This window comes from Rhincodon typus, unplaced genomic scaffold (genome assembly GCF_021869965.1).
Source record: "Rhincodon typus isolate 14 unplaced genomic scaffold, sRhiTyp1.1 hic_rhity00000068, whole genome shotgun sequence".
NCBI lineage: Eukaryota > Metazoa > Chordata > Chondrichthyes > Orectolobiformes > Rhincodontidae > Rhincodon > Rhincodon typus.
In genome coordinates, this window is record NW_025965706.1 from 113,469 (window position 1) to 118,897 (window position 5,429).

Sequence of the window (5,429 nt, forward strand, 5' to 3'; positions counted from 1 at the left end):
CTCATCCCGCCCCCTTGACCTGTCCGTCCTCCCTGGACTGACCTATCTCCTTCCTAACTCCCCACCTACACTCACCTTTACTGGCCCCATCCCCGCCTCTTCGACCTGTTTGTTTCCTCTCCACCTATCCTCTCCTCTATCCATCTTCTATCCGCCTCCCACTCTCTCCCTATTTATTTCAGAACCCCCTTCCCCTCCCCCTTTTCTGATGAAGGGTCTAGGCCCGAAACGTCAGCCTCTCTGCTCCTATGATGCTGCTTGGCCTGCTGTGTTCATCCAGCCCTGCACCTTGTTGTCTCTGGTAAAAATAATAACCTTTTTCCTCTTTGTTTTTACAATTTCATCCAAATTTCAAAACTCCCTAATTTCTTCCATAGATCTTCATTTATTGTCCAGGTTTCTGAGGCATATAGGAAAGTTGACGGAAGGGACTTTTTCACTGGAGCTTAGGAGGTTAAGTGGAGACCTTATAGAAGTTTATAAAATAATGAGGGGTTTGATAGAGTAAATGGTAGTTGTTGTTTCCCTCGGATTGAGGATTTTAAGACAGCACATTTTTAAGGTGAGAGGAGAGAGATTTAAAAAAGACATGAGGGGCAAATTGTTTACACAGAGGATGGTTCATGTGTGGAATGAACTTCCTGAGGAAGTGGTGGATGTGGATACAATTACAACATTTAAAAGACATTTGGATAAGTACATGAGTAGTAAAGGTTTGGAGGGATATGGGCCAGGAGCAGGCAGTTGGGACTAGTTTAAGTTTGGGATTATGGTAGGACTGGTTGGACCAAAGGGTCTGTTTCCGTGCTGTATGACTATGAGATTTTTCCTCTGTTAACAAGAAAATCAAAATTGTACTACATCCTTCATCTTCACAAAATTACTTCCATCTCTATCCTTTGTCTAACTTCTGCATCACATTTGTCATGTCCTGTTATCATCTGTCTAAAATAAACAAATTTATCCTCTTGTTCATTGTGACATCATTCACTTCAAACTTCACTTTGGTTTTTTCTAATCTTTCTAACTACTATAGTTTTATTTTTATTTTATTAATTTATACTCAAATCTCTATTCTAAACTTCTAGATTTTGCATTATCCATGGTAAGGTGTCTTCTGATTCTGCCAGTAATACTGTGTGGTTACTGTAGCATAAGTCTGTTGTGCTCTTGCGTCCAAAGTTTGAGTCCATTCTCTTACTATCAATTCGATTTCCAAATCTGTACAACTCTGTGTACAGTTTGAATAATCTTTGCTCTACTTCAACTAAATACATTCAAACACGTCTCTTACTGGTGGACACGGTATGCTAAAGAAATCCTTATATCTGAACACTAATTGGAACCACTTTTGAAAAAGGGTCCTTCAATAGACTTTAAAACGCTTAAGGACAAATTCAAGTCAACTAACACCTGTGCTAGGTGGAAACCTAAAGTGTCTGCAAAATGGGCCCAATGTTAATGGTAATGTCACCAGATGAATCATCCAGAAGTTTGTACTAATGCTCTAGGGATTTCAGTTCAAATCCCACCATGGTAGCTAATGGAATTAAATTTAATTAATAAAATCTGGAATGGAAAGCTAATTAAAGTAATGATAACCATTAAATTATTTTTCTAAAAACGCATCTGGTTAACTAATAACAAGGTGTAGAGCTGGATGAACACAGCAGGCCAAGCAGCACCAGAGGAGCAGGAAAGCTGACGTTTCGGGTCTAAACCCTTCTTCAGAAATGGGGGAGCGGAAAGGGATTCTGAAATAAATAGGGAGAGAGGGGGAGGCGGATAGAAGGTGGATAAAGGAGAAGATAGATGCAGAGGAGACAGACAGGTCAAAGAGGCGGGGGTGGAGCCAGTAAAGGTGGGTGTAGGTGGGGAGTTAGAGGAGGATAGGTCAGTCCAGGGAGGATGGATAGGTCAAGGGAGTGGGATGAGGCTGGTAGGTAGGAGATGGGGGTAGGGCTTGAGGTGGGAGGAGGGGATAGGTGGGAGGAAGGATAGGTTAGGGAGGCAGGGACAAGCAGGGCTGGTTTTGGGATGCAGTCGGGGAGGGGAGATTTTGAAGCTTGTGAAGTCCACATTGATACCATTGGGCTGCAGGGTTCCCAAGCGAAATTATGAGTTGCTGTTCCTGCAACCTTTGGGTGGCATCGTCGTAACACTGCAGGAGGCCCAGGATGAACATGTCGTCTAAGGAGTGGGAGGGGGAGTTGAAATGGTTCGCGACTGGGAGGTGCAGTTGTTTGTTGCGAACCGAGCGTAGGTGTTCCGCAAAGCGGTCCCCAAGCCTCTACTTGCTTTCCCCGATGTAGAGGAGGCCACATCAGGCACAGTGGATACAGTAAACCACATTAGCAGATGTGCAGGTGAACATCTGTTTGATGTGGAAGGTCTTCTTGGGGCCTGGGATGGGGGTAAAGGGGGAGGTGTAGAGGCAGGTGTAGCACTTCCTGCGGGTGCAGGGAAAAGTGCCAGGGGTGGTGCGGCTGGTGGGGAGTGTGAAGCGGACGAGGGAGTCACGGAGAGAGTGGTCCCTCCGGAAGGCAGATAAGGGTGGGGAGGGAAAAATGTCTTTGGTAGTGGGGTCAGATTGCAGATGGCGGAAGTGCCGGAGGATGATGCGTTGGATCCGGAGGTTGGTGGAGTGGTACGTGAGGACGAGGGGTATCCTGTTTTGGTTGTTATTGCGGGGAGGGGGGTGTGAGGGATGAGTTGCGGGAGACGCGGTCGAGGGCGTTTTTGACCACTGTTGGGGGGGAAGTTGCAGTCCTTGAAAAACGAATGTCTCATACCAGGAGCAGATGTGGCGGAGGCAAAGGAAGTGGGAAGAGGGGAAGGGGATGGCATTTTTGCAGGAAGGTGGGTGGGAGGAGGAGCTCGAACAGTTCGTCCACTTCACTAACACCCTCCACCCCAACCTTAAATTTACCTGAACCATCTCTGACACCTCTCTCTCCTTCCTGGACCTCTCTGTTTCCACCACCTGGAAACCGATATCCATTTCAAGCCTACCGACTCCCACAGCTACCTAGAATACACCTCCTCTCACCCACCTTCCTGCAAAAAAAGACTGCCTCCCTGGACTGACCTATCCCCCCTCTAACTCCTCACCTACACTCACCTTTACTGGCTCCACCCCCACCTCTTTGACCTGTCTGTCTCCTCTCCACCTATCTTCTCCTTTATCCATCTTCTATCTGCCTCCCCCTCTCTCCCTATTTATTTCAGAATCCCCTTCCCCTCCCCCATTTCTGAAGAAGGGTCTAGATCCGAAACGTCAGCTTTCCTGATCCTCTGATGCTGCTTGGCCTGCTGTGTTCATCCAGCTCTACACTTTGTTATCTCAGATTCTCCAGCATCTGCAGTTCCTACTATCTCTGGTTAACTAATGTTCTTTAGTGAACAAAATCTGCCATCCTCATGTGGTCTGCCCTACATGCAACAATAATAGTTGGCTCTTGACTGCCTTCTGAAATAATCTGGCAAGCAGATTAGGGATGTACCACAAATGCTATTCTTGCCAGCAATTTGTGTCTGGTGCTTGCTGGAGTTTGTGACAGTGGTGATGACAGTATGGAGAGACATGTTCCACTGAAGGACCAGAATAATTATGTTAATTGTTTTGGCTTTCTGATTTAAGAAAACATGCAAATATGTTGGAGGCAACTCAGAGAAGGGTTATGGATTGATACCTGAAATGACTGGGTTATCTCATGTGGAAATGTTGTGCAATACTGGGCTTGTTTTGAAGAGTGAAGAATGATTGATTGAAGTGTACAATATCCAAAATAGTCCTGACAAAGTGAATGTAGAAAAGATATTTCATCTTGTGGATGAACCCAGAACTAGGAACACTGTTATAAATTAGGAGCCATCCTTTTAAGACGGAGATGAGGTAAATTATTTTCTCCGAAGGATGTGTGACTTTGGAACTCTGCCTCAGAGGCTGTGGAGGCAGATCACTGCATATTTTTAAGCAGAGATGAATAAGATCCAGAATGTTATCATAATAGATTAGAATGTGAAATTTGACACGCGTACAGATCATCTGATCTTACTAAATGACAGCTGGCTCGAGGGTACAAAGGGCTTACTTCTGCTCCTAATTCATATACAATATATACATGTATGTTCATAGACTTGTTATTGCATCCAGGACAAATCACAACACTTCTTATGAAAAGTTGCTGAAACCTACTTATTTAAGCTAAACGATGTGATCACACATTCAGGTACAGGAAATGTGAATGTTTCTGTCAGTTTGCATATCATCAACACCTTTTATTCTTCCATCCTGTGAAGATCCTAAATAAAGTTGGTAAGAGTTATATATGCATCATCATACTGATTAGTTCAGTGTGTTCTAAAAGTTTGGAGATTTTCTCTGCAAGAAGATGAAATGAGTGGCTAGTCTGTATGTTCTTTTGGTCTCGGCAGCAGTAAAGGAGATAATTGAATGCCCTAAAACTGTCATGTGTCTATGAATACTATGGTAATAATTGCATTTTCACATCTCTATTTTCTGTATTTCTTCTTTGTTCCTTGTTGTCCCATTATCAAGTCATTATTAGTTTATGTCACAAATTGATAGAATATTTAACATACTAGAATTAAGCTAAATACGCTATTCATTCATGTAAACATTTGCAGTATTGTAATCTTCACATATGACATAGGAATGCCTCCCATATCTGATGTCTTCTCTGATTTGTTAATTGAGTTGGCTCTTTGTTTCACAAAGGACAGCCTGGCATAAAATCCATGTCCACTCGTACAGCCCTCTCAGTGAACCTGCCTTTCTGTCTTCTGTAAGTATCCTCAATTTGTTGCTGAAATCAAAAGCTGGATTTGAGATTTTTCATCAGGTAAATGTTTATTTAATTTGCTTATTATTGAGGGCGCATTCCCATTAGTTGCACACTTTTGCATTAGGTATCAGTGTAATAATTGCTAGACATGTGTATTTATTGAAGTTGGGATACATTTTATTAAATGGGTTCTTGTGGTGTAATGATAGTGTCCCCACCTGTGAGCCACGAGGCCTGGGTTCAAGTGTCGCCTGCTCTAGAGGTGTCTCATAACATCTCTGAATGGGTTAATTAGAAAATCAGACCTTGTTAGAAGCCATGTGTTTTCCAATTTGCAAGGTGTATCCCTGCAAGTTCTGAGCACTGAGGAAAACAAACTTTTTACGCATGTGCCCTAGTAATACTATTACTTGCTAGCATTTTAGACACTGAATGCAAGTTCATCCGTATGCATAAAGTTAAGATTTAGATCAAATAATTCTTGCAATATAATTGTATCTTTAAAGTTGAGTACACGATAGCATGAAGGAGGTGCAAATAAAACGTGTAGAGCTGGATGAACACAGCAGGCCAAGCAGCATCAGAGGAGCAGGAAGGCTGACGTTTCGGGCCTAGACCCTT